The sequence below is a fragment of the Strix aluco genome, chromosome 4 (genome assembly GCF_031877795.1).
Source record: "Strix aluco isolate bStrAlu1 chromosome 4, bStrAlu1.hap1, whole genome shotgun sequence".
NCBI lineage: Eukaryota > Metazoa > Chordata > Aves > Strigiformes > Strigidae > Strix > Strix aluco.
The window spans coordinates 66,563,053-66,587,030 of NC_133934.1; the positions used below are offsets into that span (position 1 = coordinate 66,563,053).

At 45.3% G+C, this 23,978-nt stretch overlaps 1 protein-coding gene across 4 annotated transcripts in view; it reads left to right on the forward strand.

Moving 5' to 3' along the window:
• SHROOM3 (shroom family member 3) overlaps nt 1–23,978 on the forward strand; it is a 108,226-nt gene that overhangs the window by 34,911 nt on the left and 49,337 nt on the right. The window contains exon 1 of one of the 4 annotated variants that reach the window (XM_074823421.1): nt 21,145–21,176. The exons of the other annotated variants lie outside the window; for them this stretch is intronic. The gene's annotated coding sequence lies outside the window, so the exon portion shown is untranslated. Of the gene's footprint in view, nt 1–21,144; nt 21,177–23,978 lie in introns of those variants that run through there. 4 annotated transcript variants of the gene reach the window in all.

Below are 23,978 nucleotides of genomic sequence, written 5' to 3' on the forward strand. Positions count from 1 at the left end.
TTGAAGACCAAAAGCCAAATTATTTCCACTCTAGGTGACTCACTCTTCCACTCTCTTTAGAAGCCTGTGTTTCATGATGAGATGTTATGTCACATTTTTCACCACAGTTCATCTGCCTGGAGAGAAGAGGTAGGCCATCATGAGAGATGTTGCCTGACCAAACCTGGTAACTCGATAGCAATCTTCATAGGGCAGCGTGGTGTCATTTCCCAGTCCCATGACAGCAGTTGGATGACACTGGTTTTCTTCATGAAAATAATCATAATTTTCTGCTCAAAAGAAAGCATTTACTTTTTAGATTGAAACTTCATTTCCTCTTAGAAACACGTGAAAACTTTGGAACAGAATCATTTAGCAGTCAGGTCCCCATACAAATTGACTTTGCCTTTCATGAACCTTACCAGCACATTGGCAGCTCCTGCCAGCATGGCCAAAGGTCATTCTGCAGCATCTCTGACATCAGGAAACAGGAAGGTTCATAGCTAATAATATGACAAATTAACAGACAGGGTTTTAATACAACATCAGTTATGTATGAATACTTGCAGAAGGAATCATAGTCCTGCTTTAAGCAAAACTCTTGGGCATGCACTTCAGATTAACATAAGTACAAGTGCTTTCTTGTGTTGTGTCTTGGAAGTGATGAATGCCAAGTTGCCTTTATTTTTCCCCAAACTTGCTTTAAACATAAAAAAACTTGGCTGTGACAGGTAACTTGGAACCTTTTCCTACATATATTTTATCACAGTGGAAGGAAGGCAGACTGAAGAAAGCCATCAAGGAAATCTTATCAGGACTTTTACACTATGATACCAATGAACTTTTGAAGAACTTCCTTGATGTCACATTGTGAAGCTTCACATTTCATTATTAAATGTCTCCAAGATGTGAAGAGCTTGTGGAGATCAATCAGTATCACTGTTTTAAACAAGATACATCATCCAGGTTCTGCAGGAGAAAGATTTATGTGAGATCTAGTGACTAAAGAAAACTCTGGTTTTGATCTTTGGAAGTAACAAGTTGCTTGTCACTGAGATGCCCTCCTTTCAGAAATCATTTTGCCTCCAAAGAATCAGGATTTTACTGATGGAAGGAGGCAGAATGTTGGATGGGAACCTTTGTGCCCTCTCAGCAAACAGCTGATTTTCTTTCAGAAGGAAAAATACGATTTTTCATCTGGTTATGATTTGTGAGGCTGCTGAACCCAGTTTGCTGAGCAGATCCCTGTACAAAGAAAATTGGGTCTTGGTACTTTTCAGTCAGACACCTCAGACACCTGTATTCAGGAAAGCACGTAAGCCTCTCCGTCATGCCAAGCCTGTGCATGCATCTTATTATAGCGGACTTCAGACCATGCTGCAATTTAAGCATGTGCACAGAATGTAGGGACATGCTCAACAGCCAGTGCCGGCTTCAAGCACCCTCCCAAATTAGGGTTCAAAAGTAGAAGCTGGTAGTTCTTTCCATGTTCAGGGTGACAAGGTGTCGGAGAAGGTTTATAAGAAAGATCATGCTCCTGTTCTGTGCCGCATCAAAGTTAGAAATGGGACTTATCTACACAAGGATCCTGAGTGCTGGACAAGAGTAAATTACTTTGCATGTAGGATAACTGAGTGAAAAGTTGTGTTATAAGTATGTCCTTTTTTCTTTAGAAATATGGAGGTTCTCAAGTATCACAAATTGCATAATTTGAGCTTCCCTCAAAGTTGTCTGTTTATCAAGCCATGGAGTCAGTATCTTTGGTGAAATCCTCCAAGAGAAGCTGTTTCTGCAGTGAGGCCTATGTATGTGAAAACCCAGTGACCAAGATGAAAGATGTTTCTGAGGGATTTATGCCCTGCTGGAAGAAGCTGGTCGCCCAAGACCTGCTGGCTGTCAGACTGCAGGTAGTCATCTGTCCTGTATTCAGAATCCTTTTGCTTTAGGATTAAAAGTAAGGGGGTGGCTGAAAGTTCTCTAATCAATGCAGCTTTCTTTCATAGCTAGCCAGAGTTTCTGGACAATTTGTGTCTTCTGTTTGGTCAGGTAACTTGAATGCTATCAGTATTTATAATAACCCATGCTTTATCCATTAAGGAATAGAAAGGTTTCAGCTGGGTGTAAAATAAAGGTGCTTACTGATGTATTTGCCTAAGTAGGATATGCTTCTGAAGACATGTCACAGCATTTATAAGAGATCATGGTCTCTTTTTCTTATCATGAGCAGTGTCTGAATCAGAGCTTGACCATGTTTTCTGCATGCAGAATAATTCAGATTAAGAAGCTAAATGCAGCTTTTATGTTGCAATAAAAGGAAGTTTACATTGCCTTAAAATGTTCTGCCACATTCCCTGTGGTTGGAGTGCTTTTGCTTCAATCATTGTTCACTGGCTTTATTTAATTCCTTGGACTCACACAATGCATTTCCTTGTCATGTCATGTGTATCAAGATCCACACTTTATTTTCAGCATCACGGTTACCTTTGCAATTGCTTCTTGACATCATAAGGGTTTCTCTACTATAATAGAAATGATGGCTCGATGAACTTTGGAAAACAGCATGTGCTCAGAAATGCCCTGTATTAGCATCACCCCGCCCACTTACCTGAACTGAAACCAGTAGCAGAGACAGATCCTGCTTTTCCTCCCATGTTTTATGGGGCTTGCAAATTCTGACCATGGAGCAAGAATTAGAGACATTTCATTTCCCTTTCGGGAGTACCATTAACAAGGGTTTATATTCAAAATATGACATGTGAATGAATACCCCACCATTTCTGCCCTGTTGTGTCTTACTGTTTAATTACAGTGTTACACAGAGCCCCTGTGGGGTCTCACAAGTGTGTGGACAGATGATGTTAATCCAATCAAGACAAATTCTAAGGCAAAATCTTTTAATGCCCACAGTGTTTGAGGAGAGCCCATCTAGCAAGCCATTTTGTGAAGTATTAGCAAGGCCGTGGTTGGCATCCACAGTGACCTTTAATCCAGGGTGTAGCTGCTTTCATCGTTAGCAGCTTCAGAGAGGTATACGATGAGGAGGGAGGAACCATACTTGGATAATTTGACAGAGCAATTGGCTACCTGGCAGTCTAGTGACCGAATGTAATTAAAAACATTCTTGTCTCCAGCACAAGGCTTGTGAATCTGTCCTGGCTGTCTGTAATTAGAGATGTTGAGTGGATATATTGTTCTGGGAGTGAGATTATTGGTACTTTCCTTGCTTCTGGTCCTCCTGTTTTATGGTGGCATGTTCTTTGGGACAGCTGGAGGAGTTCAATATCAGAAGTGATCAGGGAAGGAACAGAGCAGGAAGCAGTGTGAGCAGGTTGAAGATCAAAGGAGAGCGCTGCCCTGCTGCTTGTGTACTCTTTAAAGAAAACATTCTGAATTTCAGCACACTGTTAATGAAGCTCAAGGTAGACTGATCTCCTGTTACTGATATAGTGAGAAGATGTAGACCCCTTGCATGGGAAGGGGAAAGTAACCATAAATTTAGCAAATACATGCTGTACCAGGACAGGCAGAGGGAAGAGCAGAGCTCATTTGGGAAATCGAGCACGTTCCCCTCAGAGCGAACTTCCCCCAGAGCAAGCACAGCGGATTACAGTAAACTGGTGGATTACAGTGAGCTCCCGTGCTGAGCCTGTAACATGCTTGCACCTTCATTTTGCTCAGCCCTGCTTCCCATCCCAGCCCTGACCTACAGGCCAAGCTTTCAATCAAAAGGGATCCTTGTCTTTTTCCTTCTTTTCCAAAACTGTGTGAATGGCTGAGCAGGACTCTTTGAAGTCAGCGGGGTCTGCAAACTGCTTGGTGCTTTTGAATCTCAGGCCATGAATTTAGGCACCTGCTTCTTTAAGATCTTTTATCTACAAATTTAGCAGTGCTTCAGCTTCCCTATCTATATGACAGGTCAAATAATTCTTGCTTTCTTCAGGGTCTGAAGTGGGGAGTGGGCCAAAAATGCCCTTATAGGAAAATCTCACTTAATGTGGATGGATACATGATGGACATAACTGAGCCACTATCTTTCAGAATATAATAAGGAATTAAATCATTTTCATAAATGTTTCATAAATGTTTTATAGTACCCTCTATGAGAAAATCAATTATTTAATTTGATAGGATGGCACAAAATATGCACAGAAAGGTCACTTTGTGCGATTCAGTAATGTGACCTTTTCTCATAAGGATTCCCTTGTCTGCCTTTCTCTGGGTTTCATTTTCTTTGTGGTTTCTCTGTCATTTAATTTGGGTTCCCTTATTAATGTCATCATACTGGTCCCTGTCTTTTTCATCTCTTTCTCTTCGCTCCGGGGCAGGGGAGAAGCAGCAGCAGAGAAGGAGGAGAGGCATCTGTGTGACAAGAGCTTTTCCCTAGTCATCAGCCCTGCATACAGGGAATCAAAGGACTTTCCCAGAACTGGTTCTCATTGCTGGAGGAGAAAAGGCGATAGCTGAAGAGGCATTATCTGAGCCAGGAAAGACCAGGCTATTACCCAACCACAGCCTTTAGTTCCCAACGTAAGGGCTGGGTTGAGAGCACCTGTAGGCGTGGTTGTGAAACTGGCAGTAAAATTTGTTTCCAATCTCTCCTCGTGAGTATTAGAGATCACACAGGGTAGCTGATCAAAACGAGAAGAGATGTGAGAACTGCTGGTATTGCCTCTGTTTCTTTTTATTATCATTTCCCAAGGAGCCATGACTTCACTGTGAATCTGAAATAGGAGCTTTTATAGTTATTTATAAGAACATTTCAGGCCCTGAAGAAAGTGTCAGTATGGGGCTGAGATAAATCATCAGTCCTTTGAGCAAGTCTGTGTGGCAGCACTGATCTGTTTGAGCTTTGACAGCTCAGGATCACTAAAAAGTGGGGACCTGCCATTAGCTTCATAGTGGATAGCAGTGCTTTTCTAAGGAGAGACAAACAAGGGGTCAGCTTCTCCCTCTTGCATCCCTTCTGCTTTTCCTTCTGCGCTTTAGTCACCCTGCTCTCCTTAACTCTTGGCTCATCAGCTCAGTGCCTGCAGCGATGGCAATTACTGCAATGTGAACATATAACAAGCTATGGCTGTCTGACTGCTGGTGAGTGGAGCTCTGTCATTATTACTGCCTGCCTGTTAAAAGGGTGAGCAAGGCTGGCTCCTTCTCTCTTCCTGCCCCTGGCCTGCCTCACCTTCCCCATCACAACCCACAGTGCTGATGGTGAAGGTACTTTACCCTCCTTGCTGAGAACAGCCTCCTGGCAGAGCTCACGATGCAGTCAAATCTGCATGCACTTAAGAAGATCCTGGCCTTTTGGACTGTATCGCGACGGTGCGTACCCCAGCTTCATGGGTTTGATGGGCTTGTGCAATTTTTAGTCGATTTGGTGTTCTACACGCCACTTGGGCCCACTGGATCTTTTGCAAAGCACTCCCTGGCAGGCCTTTTGCTGTGGCTTCCTTGTCTGTCATGAAAACTTTTGCTCCCTTTGGTGACAGTTGAAGGCAGTTCACTGCTACTTGTTTTGTCTATCTTGTTTTGTGAAGGATTGCACACTCAGAGACACGGTGAGCTGGGACTCTGAATTTTGCTGTCGCCTCTCATTCTGTTTCATGTTGTTTTCTTCTTCTTTTAAGCATGAACCTGTATAGGTCAACACAGTTGAATCTGTTATGCTGATACGACCAGCTGTGTGTAGGAAATGGCACTTGGCTGTGAAGCAGTTCCAGCCTACCCCAGGCCCACTAGCAGCAACCTGTGAATGGTGCTGTCAATGGGCTGGTTTGCTTTCTTCATTTCTCTCATGCTCAGTCCCTGCAAAGACTCTGTACGGTCTCTATATTGTTACAATGTAAGTTTCTGTTGTTGAATGTGTTGTTATAGATGATGATAATTTGATCAGAATAGCATCATATCATACTGGGAGCTTAATTGCAGGTGGGCATTGTGTCATTCAGACAAGTCCTGTGTTCACTTGGTTTGCATGTTTGCTCAGCGGTCATATGAAGTGCATAATATCTGCTCCTTTCCTGTTGGTTTGTTTATTCAGGGGCGGGGTATGAGATTCAGTAGTTGGTTGAAGTACTAGAGAGTGCAGGAGAGCTGTTTTCCAGATGCAACACTGAATTTGAAATCTTCCAGATTTGATTCTAGTTGACGTAGCACTTAGGGATATGGTGTAGTTGGGAATCTGTCAGTGCTAGGTTAACGGTTGGACTAGATGATCTTCAAGGTCCCTTCCAACCTAGATGATTCTGTGATTCTGCGATTCTGCCTTTGCACAGAGGCAGAAATGACCATGGTGGCACTGAGTACTTTTGCCCAACAGGATTTAGGACCTAACAATACCAGGTGTGGAGCAGCCTTGCAATATAGCAACAGCATACTTTATAATTTAATCCTGACCCTATAAAATTACAGGACACCTTCCTTTTCTGCAAGGGCACTCTGCCTGCCAGTGTCACCACATAGTGCAAATTGCTCTGAGGTGTTTTGTAGGGTGGACTCTCTCTTCTTGAGAGCGGATTGAGGGCACGGGCTCGTTTTCAATGGCTGCTGCTCAGCTATTAAATGGTCACTCTTTCAGAGCTCTGTTGTCACATAGTCTTGAATTACTATGTGATTCCTGAAGACATCGCTGTTCAAGTGGTTACTTCACTTGGGGTCCAAGTGTTTGGGTATTAAAATATAACTGGCTTGGCTTCTCAGAAATACTTAATATCTATGACAAACCCAAGGAAACTGTCATGAGTTGCAGCTTAGACATACTTAAATCTAGGCATTTTTATTTAGATGTCTAAGATTTTAGGTGTTTTATCCAATTCTAGATTAGCCATTCTCTACCACTTAGAGATTCAAGTGTTTCTTTTTTGTTATTTACTTTAAGTGTTAAGTGTGAATTCCTCTACTTGGCTTCTTCCAATGTAAATAAACCACAATTTCTTTTAGTGATGGAAGCTAACAAGAGTTTAATTGTATGATAGCACAGGGTGACTGACATCATGGTATCATGGCATTGGTGTTGCGATGCTGAGTGGCTCCCTGGGCAGCCATAGCAGAGGGCTTTTCCTTCTGTTAAAGCTGTTAGACCACAGGGCTGAATAACAGATCGGAAATGGCAGGGGAGATTCTGAAAGTGCTGGTGCAAAAAATCTGAAAAAATACATCAGCACAAAGTGGCAAGACCTATAACTGTTCCTTAGAGACCGATGCTAAAGAAAACAGTTTCCTTCCACTGAACTGAGCCTTGGCCTTTTTTTGCAGGCCACATCCTTGTTATTTTCTTTTGGCAGTCTTGAGCTCATGCCTCCCACCAGTGGATGAAACAGCCCAGGATGGATAGTTGCTCAGTGGCAACCATGTACTGCTGAACACCTCCATGGTGCTCAGAGCATGGGGCCAGCTCTTCCAAGGGATGCCTGGGAAGAACAGAAGGAAATTGTTTCCAGTAATGCCTTGTTGTACCACCTGGGACAGCATTGGTGCGAAGAAAGCCTCCAAGCCAGCCTTCACCAAGTAATGCTGACCTAATTAGAGCAGAAATAAACCCTTATATATACATGTTGCAAGTGAGATTTGGCACTTGCCAAATTCTCCATCCCTCAGTCTGGAGAAATAGCTGCACAAATTCTGTTCTCCGTAAATTCAGCAATAATGTGTAGCCACAAGATTTATACATGACCTGTTGACTTGCAGATAGTGACTTGATTCATACAGGGGAAGCAAAATTTTATCCAACAGTAAAAGGGGATGTAGGCACTTAAAATTTTAGTTTGGAGGTTTTGAAAGTTAAAAAAATAAAGGTTAATTTAAGTGTGCCTTTACACATATGGTAAGTGTAGTTCTCATTTCAGGAAATAATTGGTAAAAGGTCTCATATAGGAGTAATAACAGGGTAGAGCAGACAGAGTCATCGTTATGTGAAATAGCTGTGTGTCCTCAGAGTGGGCATAAACAGTAACTACTAGCAGTGCATGACACAGACTTTATCACAGGCTTGTTCCTGTTTATTACAAATAGACAACCCACAGGATTCTTGTTCTCGGGAGAGACTTAAATGAGCTCAGCCTGTTAGGAGATGGAGCAAGAAGACTTTCCAAAGGGATCTCATAGGATAACAAATAAATTCATTTCATCACCATCTTGAAAATGTCTCAGACAGTTCATTGCTGGAAAGCAGACCGGAGTAATGTGTTTCAGTGGTTCTGTGCACATCAGTGGTCGGTGGTCAGTGGCATGTCAAACCTCTTATAAGAACATACTTGGCCTACAAACCTGGTGATGATAACTTGCAGATTTGAATCCACCTTTGCTAGCTTAGAGGTTTTCACTTCCGTGGCTTGTAGCTGCGCTGCGCTCCCATTGCAAAATTATTTGCATTTGAGGTTCCCTTTTTGGTTTTATTGCTTTGCATAGTGGTTACTTGTGAAACAGCATGTGAAGGAAATGGAATTACTTCTTACCAAGACTTTGAGGGATCCATAGTGTATTTTGGCATCCAGACCTATTAAATTTGAGCAAGACTCAGGCGCTTGTCTTTCCCTATTGATTAAATAATATTCTTCCTTTCAGGAAACAAATTCCAGTTGACTTGAGCCCTTGCCACAGAGGTAGGGTCCGTGTATACATAGGACAACTGATATCACAGCTCCCACATTTTGACGGAATTAGATCTGGATCAGAAGCTTCACACTCCTGATACCTTTCAAAGCGTTTTTCTTTGTTTTCTCCCAAACCATCCAAATCTTTTGTCTCTGTTTTTGGGTGACATCATAGCAACCCTGCAGGCCTGGTGGTCAGGGTGCTGGGATCCTGCAAAAAGCTACAGAAGGGGTGGCTACCTCATCATCATGAACTCACATCAGAGTTGTACAAGCTGTATTTAATTGCAGATTACTAGGTGATAAGTGTCAGTGCTTCTTACTTGCTCTTAGATTACACACCTCTTTGTGAGTTTGGTGGAGGGTAGAAGAGAGATGGCAGCAACTCTTAGGCAGAGCAAAGCGAGAGAGCATGTTACATGTGGAACGTGACACAGTCTGTGTAATAAATATGACACTGAGCCCACAGAAGTTGTGTTGCAGTTGAGAAGATGGCTATATTGGATAGATTGAGGTTTCAGAAGTTTTCGTCGGCAGGACACAGGCAGGATTCACAGAGGGTTTGTAAGAGGCAGCTTTGCATGTGGGCAGCTCACTCTGTGACTGCCCCAAACAAGCAGCCTGCAACTTAAAACAGTTGGAGGCTGGGTACTGCGTTTAATGGGGCTCTTTGCAGACCTGTATCTTTCCTCACCTTGAAGACGTTATAAGGGCAAATGCATAAGGATGGGACATATCTTCTGTGCTCTGGTGGCTCTGCCTTCCTCTACTGGTTTCCCTGAGGTTTGTCAGTAATTCAGTGTAAATTACCCCTCACTGAAACAGCAAGAATCAACTGAAAGCTGCCTCTCATTAAATGTTAGGCTACTGACTTGCACATAGGAATACAAGCTAAAACTCCATTTGTTTCTTAAACCTTTATAAAGCCATTAAAGTAGAAGTGACCACTGACCTAGAAATACGGCAGCTGCATCTCTGGCAATCACTAAAATAGCCTTTTGGTGACCTAGTTTCTCCTAGCAGTGAGCATCATGCGGCACAAGCATGAATCCTTCCTAGCAGACTAATCAATGAATGCTTCTTGCCACTGAGGTTTTGGAGAGGTTGCAATGAAGTGGCAAAATGGGAGGAACTGTGAGGCTTATAACTGCTTGGAAAAATCTGGCTTTAGAAAGCCTCAGAGGCAAGAATCATTCAGTTGTGAGTGAAATTTTTCAAAGTGTCTGAACAGCGGCTTCAGATTTGAATGACCAAGTCCCAGTTTTCAGACTCAGCCCAAATTACACAGAACCTATTGAAATTATGAACACCAGAATTGCTGGACGTTTTGGGAAGTGTGACCTTGTATCTGTTGTTTAATCCCAGAGCTGCTGTGCAGTTTGCTCTTCCAACCACATAAACACTATAAGGGCTTTCGAAATGCAAAATCCAAATAAAAAACTACCCTGATTTTCAGACTTTGGGGCAATTTCTCAGTGTTTCCTTCCACAGAAGTGGGAGTTGCAGAAGTTATGGAGTGTGGAGTAGAGCAGAAGTTGATAGCCTACCCGCTATGCAAGCCCTGTCTGTACACGGATGTCTGATTTCCATTCTGCATCTTTGTAATGGTAGGTGTGGTAATAGCCTTCCTTTTTTACACATAGCTATTAGCCTGGCCTTATCTCTGTAGTTAACAGTATGATACGTTAGACACGCAGTTACGAAGCCCCTGAAGAAGCTGTCCAACCTAACCGGCACACACCAAGTTAGAAAGTGTTAAATGTAAGCCCTTGCGAACTCTCTCCTATAAGCTTATTTTGTTTTAATTATCTTCTTTGCTTTCCCATTTTGGTTTATGTAGAGCAACAGTGACATCCATTGGCCTATTAAGCTAATCAAAATACTGTACATACAACATGTATTTACTCAAGGTGGAGGGCTGTACTGGAGGCCTCCAGCACTACAGTTTCTCATTTAAATAGCAGCTGCTTGCTCTCCAAAACAACAGCCTCTCTCCTTCTCTAGCAACCTGTTTGCATCCTCATTTCAGATACTGACTGTTCATTCCTGCTAGGATGCTTAAAATGTACTTTTTAAGATGTAGCTTAAAGCTAGGATCCCCTTTTCATGCGAGATACCAGGACACATAGAGGCAAAGCTGCAGTTATCCTGAAAGCAGAACTGTGGCAGCTCAGAGCTGGTGCAGTGACCTTTCTGCGTGTGCCTTGCACGTGAGAGATTATAAAATGCTGAATTCTTTGAATAATTTTCAGCACTGCAGAACCAACACAGGTAGGAAAAAGTTAAAACAATTTTGCTTCAGCTTATTTGCTGGTGATAATATGTTAAATTTTTGCATCCTTTCTTGAAGACAAGAAGATTTAGAAGGGCCACAGAAGAGAGAATTGGGAGAGACGGGGACATGTGGTGGAAGAACTGACAGCCAGAGGGTTGTTAAAAAAAGCCCAGTGGATGAAAGACTCAAAGTCAGAAATAGATAGAGGATTCAGTGGCAAAAATCAAAACTAAAAAAAATATGCATCTGAGAGGGAGAGCTGGAGGATTCTAATTTCATTCCAAAAACCTGAAAACAGTTCAATTTATTTTTAGCCTTGTAAGTGAATCAGTAGATGTTTCCTGCAGACTTTTCATTGAACAGAACCAGTGTCTGTAGTAAATTTTTGACCAGCTATAGTTACAATCCCATTTCAAGGTCAAACAACCTGCTTCTGAAAGGGAGTCTCTTTGAGAAGGAGGATCAAACTCCTAAGCCTGTGGGCCCATTTTCGTTGCCCCATAGCACAGTGCAGCTATTGCAGTTTGTATCTGCAATGAGATTCAGCCTCTCCCTTGTGACTGGGACAACTGGAACTTTTACCCAGCAAGGTCAGCACAGGGTTTTTCCCTTCCAGCATCATCAGAGATAGAGGAAAAATGAAGTTATGTTGATTCGTGCCGTCTGATTTGGAGTCTAGTTCATAGCTCTTAATTAGAAAGGAAATTGTAAGTGCTGTGCATCCTTCTTTGGAGTAATCATAACTGAGGGGAGCTAGAGGTGCTCAGCATAAGGTCTTACGTTCATTTCAGCAGCTTTGGATCAGACATCATGTCCACAGCACCTGGAAGAGGGATCTTCCCTTTATTTAGATGATTATTTCCAGCAGGAGACCCCAGGAATCATTTCTAGGTCATGCTCAGTGTATTAGAGAATTTCAGACTGGACTTTGTGAATGTGTGCACAGTGAGCAGGAGGGAAACTCGTGAAGAAGCTTTGCCTCCTGTCCCTCCAAACTACAACATGCTGGAAATGATTTTTTCCAGTTTATGTGATTTTAGCCCTTAGAGTATCTTTCCTTTACCTGCACGTCTCTTGCATTGCCACTTGTATGGTCTCACAGCTTGCAAATCTTTCTGCTGGGTATTTTAGAAAACTGCTATCTTATACAGCTCAATCCAGACAGTCTGTTCTCTTTAGACACCTTATCTTCTCCCTGCCTGACTTTGGGGACTTCTCTGCCGAAATTTGCAGATGCTTTCCTTGCTTTCCCAACTCCCTCTGAAGTGCTTCCATGCCTCTCCATGGATGAATGACTGTAGCTAATGCCAGTGCACTGTTGCTATGCTTTCATGGACCGAAAGAAGAGCACATAATTTCTTTTTTCAGCTCTCTTACTCATTCTCTGGCTGATTTCTCTCTCTCACACACACAGCTGCTTTGCAGGTCAGCTACATACAGCATTTGGGTTTGCAAGGGCTGATCTTCCCGACCATTACTAAACACTGGAATTTCCCTGGGTGTTGACTTGATGCCTGTTGAGTTCTTTTTCTCATTCCTGCAGTATGTGGTTTCACAGGGAGTGGCTGTCTGTTGGCTCAAGTTTCTTTGACTATACTTTGTATACATTTTCCATGATCAAGGAGGAAGAGCAAGCGCCTGATAAAATCCTGCTGTTTGCGGATAACAACGGATAACATTGTTGTGCTAACAGACATTTGCATAAGAGATATGAAAACAGCCCCATTCATACCCTTCTGTGACGGTGCTGGGTCTTACAACTGCTTTGAAATTTGAGGTGGGTTGTTGCTCGATTGCATAAGGCAACTGGCATTGCTACAGCTTTCCACAGGCTGCAGGTGCACTGGACTTACCTGTCCTGGGTCAGCCTGCCAGCAGTGGGAGGATAAGGACAGCATTCCTGCCACTGCTGCAAAGCTCCTGGTGTCCTAGGGGAAACTACAAACTGCTTACAAGTGTCTAGTCTGCAGATTTCAGAAGATGGAAGGGAAAATATCACATTTGCACTCCAGAGCAGGCTTAGCCCTGTTCTTACCCATAAAGTAGGTATGATTTAGCAAAAAAAAAATTCCAAATGCCTTTTGGTAATGAATAAACCAAAAGGCAGTCTTCTTTCTAGAGAAAATATTGACATTTCATTGAAAAACAGAATACCCCAAAAGTGCAATTGCATGTATAGCACCATACACAGCAAAGACTGCACCAGCCAGTTTCTATACCTGTGAGGACTGCATTTATTCAGTCTTTCCGGTGAAGACAAACAGGGTTATCATTCCCGAGTGTGCTTGTAGCCTGCAATGAAAGGAAGGCTTTCTTTCCTGTGGCTAAGAGGAACAAGGGTTGATGTTCTCCTATCACATAGGGACCTTGTTCTGTCTGTTTGTCCCTAATTAATAACATCCTGTGCGGATTGCTGGTGTCACACAGTAGCTTCCAGTATTGCCCACTCAGGTACTTTATTTTGCTTGTGCTGCTACACCAGAGTGGCAAAATGCAGTAGATTTGAGGAAGCAAGGAAGCTTTAATTCAGAAAATTCTCTCTTACATGGGATTCTGCTAGGAGCTACTTTAAGACTTGCATGGGTGTCCAAGGTGGCATGATGTTGCCCATTTCTCTGCCCTGCCTGGGATACCCCGATGGTTATGGTACGGACGAGTCCCTGCTGTGGGCTTTCATGATTTGGCTGTAGCAAAGGGGAACTAGATGTTTTCTCTTTTGCTGAGCTCCCAGTGTTTCCGTGCTATCACACACTGGAGCTGTTTGCATGTTTTCAGCAAATAATGCTTTATTACTGTCTTGGTGAAAGGAGGAAGGCAAAATTTAAAAAAAAAAAAAAAAAAAAAAAAAGAGAGAACATCTTGTGAACCTGCTGTTCTCAGATCTCTCCGATAAGGACAGTTCCAAGTGCGTGAGAAGTTTCCTACTCCGAGATTTATTTACTCCTGAAAGAAAAGCCACCTTCATCTCATTATTTTATTTTCAATACAGGTTTTAATTTGGTGAGAAAATATCTTCCCCATAAAGAACCTATTCTGCCTCATTAACTCCTATAAAAAGCATCCCCCCCAAGCTTGAAATGTTAAAAGAAGCATAAATTAAGGCTAAGTTTGTTGTTTGCTGCTTTAATCAACAAACAACCTTAAAAGGGACCCACAAAAGGTTCTGTAAACTAAATTTATTAGTGAGCAGGAAAACAGGCCTTCAGCTGCGGCCTCCTCCCCTTCCCAGCCCCCTGAATTTGAAGGGGGGTGGGTTTTTTGAGTGACTGGTTTTGTTTACAGTGTCTTACTCTCTTACGCAGGTTGCTGTGGTCCCATGGATCTCTGTCAGACTTTTGTGATGCAGCTGAACTGAAGTGACTTGGGACAGAGTCTGTTAATTAGGTCTTCAAAGCCTCCTCCTTTTTTTCTTCACTGTACAAATGTCCTTTTTTCCTCTTCTTTTGCCTAAATCTGTTTGTCAGTAGCTCAGAAGGAAAGAGGAGGTTTTTCACAGCAAAAGAAAACTGCCATTCTGCTTGCCTTCCTTTGACCTCTCCAGGATGCTAGAGGAAAAGTAGATGCACATCTATTTTCTCCCCTTTTCCTCTCCTTGATATGCTTGAGAACCCTTCTTCTATTTCCTCTTTATGCTATCATCATTAGCATCATTTATGTCTTAGGGATATCTCCACTCAGAGTGGTGCTCACGGTGACTGCCATGCCAAAAACTGGGGAAGAGCTTAGGGACAGCTTTTCAGTTCAGAGGACAAGATAGTTGGATAAAAACATTAAGAATTAACTTTCCTGAGTTGGCACATGTGAATATGTAATTTCTTTCCGAATTCCCCTTGACCTAACAGTGAACTTCCTTACAAGTTTCTTGCATTCAGATTCATTTCAATCTTAAACCAATTTTTCACAGGTTTTATTTGGGAGAAGCCTCCATGAGAAAATGTAATAATAGATTTTGTTCATTGCTGCAGGGTTTGGACTTCCTTGCTTCTTCATTCTTTTCACAGCTATCTTAAGTTCAGTCTGAGATATGCAGTATAAGAGCTCCAAAAGAAATCACTTTTGTTCACTGGAAAAAATGGCCTTGACCCATTAGAGAGCGGTTTCTGATATTTATCTGAACACCTCCTCACCTTCCAGGAGTTAATTTGAATTGGAGATGAGCCAAGACGGGATTTTCTCTAAACTTCCCCCAGGTTTATGGGCTTGGATTCAAACAGTCTCTGGCTCTGAACAATTTGTGGTTCAGGTTTGCAAATCTAAAAGGCAACTGGGCACGTTTTGCAAAACCTGAACCTCCCCTGGAGTTTTGCTCTCCTCTGATTGATAGCTCTGGCTCCAGCCCCTCCTTGCTCTCGCTCTTCATGGTCTGTGGGCAGGTCAGTGTTGCAAAAAACTCCTCAAAGGAAATCATCCTTCTTCAGTGCAGCCCATGTCTTATTTCAAAAACTAATTTCCCCTGTCCATCCCACGCCTTCCCTTCCTTCACCAGCAAACGTGACACAGGTCTCGCATTTCACACCAGCTGCCTGAGCAAATGCACAAACTGGTCCAAATTTACCGTGGCCTGGCATCTGCATTGGCCAGCAAGCCAGTGACATCAATTACAGGCACAAGACAGTTTCCTTTTGGGGCATTTGACGTTGTCCCTTCATCCTTCAAATAAGATCTTTTTTCTATTTCTGTGAGCCAGCTATAGCCCATTTCTGTGTCCAGCAGCTCGTGTTGCAAGAAACAAGAGGACGGGGAGGCAGGGGAACGCAGGATGAAGGGAATGCAGGGAACTGGGGCTCACTGCTCTTCCAGTGCCATGCTGCTCCTCCAGTGCCATCGCTGGGGCCACATGGGCATGTGGCGCAGCTTTATTTAAACAGGAAGAAGGAAGTTTTCTCAGCAATCCAGTGCCGTGGGAGCGTGCTGTTCATGGAGCATGGCAGTACCTGGCCTCCAGGCGCCAGGGAGCCTGGGGCCAGGGAGGTGGAGAACAGGAGCTGGCTCCAGCACTGTTGAGCTTTGCTGCAATGCAGGGCCCAGGTGCATCAGGGTGAATACAGCCTCCTCAAAATGCACTTGGCACTCACATTCTCTGTGATACCTGGGCTTTCTTGTTTGGCCAGTTAGCCTGTATCTTTCTTTAATTTGCTGTTGGTCCTCTGACAAGTCTCTTAATACTTACTTCCCTTTGGATTTCTTGCTGTTCATTTGGAAGGGGTTTTTGTGGCTACTAGAAAAAAGAGAAAGAGAAAATCTCCCAGATGAATGTCTGAGCCCTTCGTTTCCCCACAGCACAGGTATTCCTGTCATCTCTGGTGAAATACATGGGGAACAGGAGGTATGTGGAGTTATTCATGGCATCAGAATGAAAAATGTGCTTGAGTGCTTTGCAGGTCTAGGGCAGTTGTACCCACTTACCCACTTACATGCATTGATCCTGCTAATATGCACTAGCCTCAGCTCGAGGAAACATGCTGTGTTTATTCTTCCATCTCTATTACCAAGTCCATCAGTGACATGAACTGAAGCAGGTAATAGCTTGAAAGCCTCCATGACCCTTAGAAATGCCCCTAACCTCCATTTGACAAGGTGTGCAGCTTGTGTTGTGTGGTCCGCTGACCAGAATGCTAGATTTTATTTCAAAGTGGCCACTGACAGTGAACAAATGTATGGCATGCAAAGTGGGCAGCTGTAACCTGACCCTCAAATCCTCACCACCATGGGTCAGCTCTCCCCTTACCGTCCAGAGCTCTAGTTGTGTTGGCTCCTGCAACTGGTTCCCAACAGTTATTTGCAAGAATGGTGCAAACATAGCCCTAGGGCGTCTTCATCTACTCCCAAAGGCAAACACAGCAAATGCTTGTCAAGGTGGTGTGTACACAAGCCTTTCTTAGGCTATCTCCCCCTGCTCCAGATCCAGCTGGCAGGCTCCAGGGCTGATGACAGCAGTGTATACACTAGCTGTTCGCTGTGACGTGGGAGCTAAAATGAAATTGCCTGCCTGCTTTCAATCTGAGTCCTGCCATTGCCAGGTGGGAAGGGGCAGTGAGAAGGGCACTCACTGAACATGTACACATATCTCTCTCTGCCATAGTTCGCTCAGCTTCTAATGCAACTTGCTACAGTTGGGAGAAACACATTGGAAAGCCAACTAGAGTCCAGCTCTAGTTTCTTCAGTTTTTCTTTTAAGTCAAAGGGCATACATTTTCAAAGGCAGTGAGAACACCAGCAGGATGGAGGAAAACCCACTATACCGATGGTTGTAGTTTGTTGAGGGAGACTGTATGATATCTACTCTTGTGCTTAAATAGGATTAAACTGTCATCAGAAGCAAACAGCAAGCAAGAAACCAAAATCCTGCAAAAAATGTTAAAAAAACCCCTCTGAGTCCTCCTCCTGATTCTTACTCCTTGCAGGATATATAATTTGATACTGGTGTCACAAGAGTCACCCAGTGGAGAAATCATGCTTTGTTATATATATTCTTTCATTTGTTTATATGGAAGGGCTTTTCTTTCCACAATAAGCACTGTAGGGCTCAGCATTTAGCCTGGTCCCTGCTGGAAGAAGTTATGGAGGTAGTTCAGTGGGAGTGAGAGGTGGCCCCACTCCGCATGCTGGCCTGCACACAGACTGCCCTGTGACACAGCGGCTGCTTAAGCACGTACAGGACAGCACGCCATCCAGGGCTGCTCTGACCATGCGGTGAAAAATCACTTTTCTGTTGAAGCAGGATCAGGAGAGAATTGCACAAAGGCCAAAGTGCAGTTTTCCAAGCTGGAAGATGTGAACATGGCTTTAAATGTGAGCAGCATGGGTTTAGCTGTGTAAGGCCAGTGAGGGATCCTAACTAGGACACACCACCACCACTCAGCAGGGCACTGGTCCAGTGATGGTACAGGGGGTCAGCACATTCCCCTACAGCCTGGTTGTATCCTGCAGGAGAATGGTCTGTGCATTTTAGAAAGATATTGCCGTCCAACCCAAAACTGAAATAGTGTCGCTGATGCAGGAGACACAAGGCAAGCTGTGGACACTGAGCACCTCCTAGATGTGGCTGTCCAGCAGCCAGAGCTACCAGCAGCACCTCAGCTCCCCAGCGTGGATGTTTGGCTGACCCATGCCTATTTAGTCTAGAAGACAAGCTGTGGTCATCGCTCCGGGGCGGTATGGCTGAAAGTTGGGTTGAAGCTTTCCTTTTGTCAGCAGTATGTGCTTGTTATGATCCCTCATAGTTAATTCCCACTTGGGCTAGCTGCCTGTCATCTGCCTCAGGGTGAGTACCTGTGCTATCATAAGTACATAATGCTTAAATAAATACTCAAAGGTTATGGGGAGCCTCAGGTTTATGCTACAGGTGGTAATTTTTTTGTTGTTGTTTTTATCACAGAAGGACAAATGTTCATGAGCTTTTATGATTACATCCAAAAAAGGACTTTGTTTTATTGCCTGGTAACTTCTGGGAAACTGTTTACCACTTGGTATCTCTCAGAGTTGCTGGCCAAGATGCAAAGTACACTTAAAAGAGTTTAAAATCTCAATAAAACCATCTGGAATCATTTCATGAAGCAAATTATTGCGGGTCCATCTGGCTCCTAATGGAATGATCCTGAACAGGTGACATACACTGCATATGCTGTGGGAATATACAGTGTTCCACGTAGCTTTCCAGTCAGAGGGAGAAATCACTCTTGGGAGAGGTGATAGTCATGCCTTTAACTGAATGACGTTTGCAGGCAGGAGCTCTGCTGGCAGCAGATAGTCATGCTGACTTGTGGATAAAGCAATTGGCTTTTTAGTTGGGTGGTGGGTGTGTTTGGTTCAGATCAGAAAGGGACCCTTGCCCGGAAAGGATACCACAGGGCAGGCGTCACCTGAGTAATCTTGCCTCACCATTATTACCAGGCTGTTTCTTTAATCCTGTTTCCAAAACCTGACCTTTCATGTCATAAGATGGCAATTTAGAGATGTTGAAATGATGAATCCATTTTGATGGCACATCCCCTTAGGCACATGCACGGGAGGAGTATGTTATTGTCCTCCGATGGAAATCTGACTGTGATGGCCATGCTAACTGTGTAGCATGCTCAAAGTCATCACAAACTGGGGCTACATCCAGGTGTGTGGTAACATGCCAGATTTTATAGAGACAGATATTTTTCACTAGAAAGCACAAGTGAAAAAAAAAAGGGAAATGGTACTTACTCTGCTGTGAGAGGTGCCGCTTCATGATGGGTTTCATAATTAAGACTCATAGCTAATGCTTACTGCCTTTATAACATCACCTCAGGTGTTTCTTCCACATCTCACATTCTGGTTTATCACAGGCTCTATGATTTATGCATCTTGTTGTTAAGCATTTTAGGCTGGTGGTTATGAAAGAACAGATGTCTGCATGAAAAGTAGCACTGGATGAGCATAATTTAACCTGATATAGATGTACCCGTGCAAAAGGCCCTTAAACCAGTTTTATTATTTTGGGGGAGTAGAATATTTTAGTTCAAATAAGACCGACAGGAACCATTTTAAGCTAAGACAGAATAAGTTACTTATGAACTAAAATAAAACTCTCCATGTAACCTTTTATGATAGCTTAACGGTGGGTGAATAAATGGCTTCAGGAAAGCCGGTGCCTCTTTCTTGTGAGGAGCACATTGGGGAGTGGGATCCTTTCCCACTCGAACTAAGGGCACATCCCTTTTCCTCCCTCTATAAAATATTAATTTCTCCCTCTATAAAATAGGGATACTTTTGGATGGCCTTTGGACATTCATGGATAAAAGATTCATTATGGGTCAGATACTGATGTTGTGAAGAGCAGCTTTTCCAGCATCTCCTTCAGTCACCTCTTTGGGGTCAAAAGGTATTTTCTTTCCTTCAGTGAATATGCATCATGTTCCCCCCCGGTCTTGTCTTCCTTCTGCACGGCTCTCTGGTGCTCCCAGCAGCCTGGAGAGGAGTTGGAGTTAAGGGGTGTTCAAGGCTGTAGTGTCAGGAGCTGGTGCCGTATTCGCATCCGTGTGCAAATCCAAAGAACGAGGGTGAACATGGAGCGACCTCTCGAGAGGAAGCAGCTACTGGACAAAAACCCAGGAATCCTAAAGGAGGATACAGGGCAGAAAGCGGGAGGAAGGTGTTAGGCATCAAAAGGGCAGGAAGGTGCATGGCAAGTGGCAGGGAGGAAAAGCAGAAACTGATTTCATTTCACCTGCAAAATCTGTCATCACTGGGAATGGGAAGGTGAAATCCTGCAGTCTTCAGCCAGGAAGACTTCCACAACACAAAGTCTGGCCACTTTAATTCCTAGACATAAACCAGCTCAGCTCAGTAACAGCACTGTGCTCATTTTATACCAGCCAAGAACAGGGCATTAGAAATACAATTTCCCGCTTTAAGCTTTAACTCCTTCCCCTGTGCATAACATAAATCATTCCATGGCCTGAAGAGCTTTTTTTCAGTTATTCACGGCAAATATGAGAAATGACAAGTGTTTATTTATCTTGTCTCCACTTATCATCTTCATTCATGAGACAGAACAGTTCAGCTTCGTGTAGCTTTTAAACTAATTTAATGTAGCTCATTTGCTGATTAAATGTCCTGTACGAAACAAACCTAGTAGGTGACAGCAGATGCTGTTAACGTGGCTTGCTGTGCCTGGTGACACTCGCTCTCGAGGACTGCAGGGTTGCCACAGCGCAGGATCAGCATGCCAGCCGAATCACCCCCAGTGCAGCCCAACGGCATCTGATTTATGGGACGGTGGGACTGGACTTTCACCGGGACAGGTCAGGGAGAGGATGGCGGTGCTCTGGGGGGAGCCCAGGTCTCCGGGGTCTGCGAACCACCACCGGGCGGGAGCTCATGCTGGTGGCAGAGCCCCCGAGGAGCCGTGCGGGGAGGGAGAGCTGGGGACCCAGCCAAGTTTTGCAGCGTGCGGCTGCTGATTTTGTGCCCAGCCATCGCGGCCATAAAAAGCTGGTGGCGGTTGGGTGCAGCGGCAAGATGCGGCGGGCAGAGCCGCGGGGCGCCCCTCGGCCTCGCTGCCTCGGCCCCGCACCCCGCGCTGGCCGCTGAGGGGACGCGGGCCCGCACTAAGAGCTCACAGAGGAGGCTTCAGGCTGCAGCCTGCCTGCGGCCCCCCCGTTGCGAGGCCGCTTTTCCCGCGGCAGTCCCGGGGCCGGCCGGCCTCCCCGGGGCCGGCGGGGCGGTGCTGGGGGCGGGCTGCCCGCCGCGGCACCTGCCGGGGGCGGCCGGAGGCGCTGCCGCCGGGCTCCGGCGCCCTCGCCCGGCGCGGCCGTGAGCGCGGCACCGCCACTGGCCGGGAGCTGCCGGCGCCCCGGGGCACGGTGAGTGCGGCCGCTGCCGGGGGCGAAGCCGGGGAAGAACCCGGGGCAGCGGGCTGGCGGCCGGGGTGCACGGGGAGCGGGGTACGGGCGGGGCACGGCGGCCGGGTGTGCGCGGGCAGCAGGCTGCAAGGCGGGGGGGGGCGGGGACGGCGGCAGGGGTGCGCGGGGAGCGGCCGGAGAGGGGGCTGCACGGCAGCCGGGGTGCGGGGGGGAGCCTGGGGATCTCCCGCTGCAAGGGCAGAGGCGCCGGGGACGGGCAGGGCGGGGCGGGCTAACAAAGGGTGGCGGCCCCGGAGCCCGGCTGGTACCGGCGGAGCCTCCCGGGGGAGGGCGGTTGGAGGCGGTCGCCCCCCTCCCTTTCCAGGTGGGATCTTCATGTTTGATGTTTTTGGAACATTTGGATGCTGGGAGGGAGCCCTCAGGGAGGGAAGGGGTGTAGGATCAGACCTCGCCGTGCTGTGCTTCCCCCTGTCCACATGTGAAAGCTCATGAGTCGGCGGGCTTCTCCAGGTGTGATTTAAACCCCATCGTTTTGCCCTGACTGCGTGCACACCTCTAGGACCACACCGCTGAACTGGCCCGTCTGCCCATGCTGCAGCTGGCCGCGGGCTGCGGGGTTTGAAGGGTCCCTTTACAGCACTTTCTCTCGAGGAAATTGCTGGGCATCTGAGCAGCAGGAGGTTTCTTGTTGGCGGGTGCCGCGTGGCTGTTGCATGTTTTAGTAAGTAGTGTAGTGTTCTTGGAGGTGGTTCTGCTGGCAGGCACCTTGCAATGAGATACTGGGACAGAAGCTGAGAAATTTTATCACCTGGTTGGAATGACCCACAAACTTGTTAGAACGGCTAAGAGCAGAATTATATTCAAATGGAACTTTATCAACCAGCACATTTATTTGTAAATTTGGGAGGAATATGACCCACAGACTTCATTTACCTATTTGCCTTCACTCCAGTTTTCTCCTCAGCTTCTGCCCACAAGGCCCAGAGGTCCCTTTTTCTCATTGCCTGCTATAATGCCTTTTAAAGACTGACCTCTGCTTGTTGTTTTGCTTATATCCACCTTAAATTTCCTATCCATTCAGTGCCTCCTGCCCATTAAGTAACACCGGCAGCATCTGCTGAAGCACGTGCGTTTTTCATCCCAAACCTCAGTCATGTTTTGCCCTCTTTTGCCCAGTAAGCAATGGGGTGAATCTCAGCAGCCCAGTGTATTTTCTCAGCAGTGGAGGCCTGACTCGGGTCCTGCTAGGTGCTTGCCGAGGTTTTCCTCGATTCCAGCAGGAACAGTGTTAGGGAAAAATCAATGCCGTAAAACTCCTTTTGACTAAAAGAGGTGAAGTCCAGGCCAGCCTACGCTTGGGAGAGAGAGAGGTGCTCCTGCAGGTCTGTAATACAGGGATTTAGAGGATCGAGAGCTTGTTGACCCATATTGAATGGTGCTTGGCACCTGTGGTTCTTAAATCAAAGAGGGAAGTTCAGTTTGATTGAAATAAGGATTACTGTAATTTTTATGGGAAAGTTTGGGCTGTCATTTAATAATCACAGAGGCTTTTCTTCCAGGGGTCGGCAGGCCAGAAGTTTAGGTATAAAACATTGCTAAGAAGCCAACACACTACATACACAGTTAGCACCAGCTTCTTTGGCATCGTTCTGCAGAGAGGGCTGCTACCGCAGCAGGTGGGAGTCCTGCTTCTGGGAGACAGGCAAGCTGTGATTCTGCAGCAGCCAAGAGCCTCGTCAGATGTCCCTGTGTTCAGTAGCTGGCAAACAAGCAGACCCTGGATTTTTCATGAGAAGAAAAGCAGTGTGATGTAGAGCCCTTGTCCCTCTGCATAGTGGCCTAGCTCTTGGCAACAGTGGGAGAAAAGCTGTGCTCCTTGCAGTAGGATGCAGTCGGTGTTGGGTAGCAGATGGACTCAAGAAGGGTGCTGAGGGAACAGCAGTGACAGGGAAAACATCCTTACTGCATTTGTTTAGTTAGGGTGAACCATACTTCAATGGTAAGTCCTCTGAATGAGCAATTCACCATGGTGTTTGCAGAGCATCTGGCACAGTGAGGCCTGGTCCATTCCAGGGCTTCCTCACCTTAGTGGTGGTATAAGTAAATACATAAGCAGGATATATCAAACAGGGTATTTTATAACGCCACTCTTCCCTCGCCCTGCGTGATTTCCACCGGTGTTTCTAGCTTGGCTAATATTTGTTTAGACAATGAGTTATTGTGGCCGGCACTGGGTGTTTGGTAACCATGGCTCAGTGTCTGGCCTTTGGACATCCAGGTGAAGACTGCAGTACCTCTGCTTCTGGAATGGCGTTATGGGTGTAGGAGAAGGGGTGAAGGCTGAACCCCTGTTTTGAGGGCCCCAATTCAACAACACACACTCAATTTTAAATCTGGGGTAGGCTGACTTGACCTTTAGCATGAGTTTCAGTAGGACTGATGTGATGAGTTCTTGATGCTTGCAGTGGCAAGCTAGCTGACTTTAATGGATGTGGGAGTAGAGAATGGCTTATTGTCAGCAGGATCAGGCCTGCTGTAGCCACACTATTCACAGCGTATCAGATGCTCAGGTTGCTGGGAAGGAAAGCCTGTTATCGACATGGAAATTGAATGAAGCTGATTTTTGCTAGCTGCAGACCTAGCCCCAAATCTGTGACAGGTCAGACATTTGAAATTAAGTACTAATTGCCCATTACAAATGCTTATTCATGAGTGTCCCCAAGTGGAAGCTTATTTGTGCTCTGGATTCCTGTAAGAGTGCGGTTGGGAGTCTTGAGTCTTGTCACACAAAGCCTACCTTTA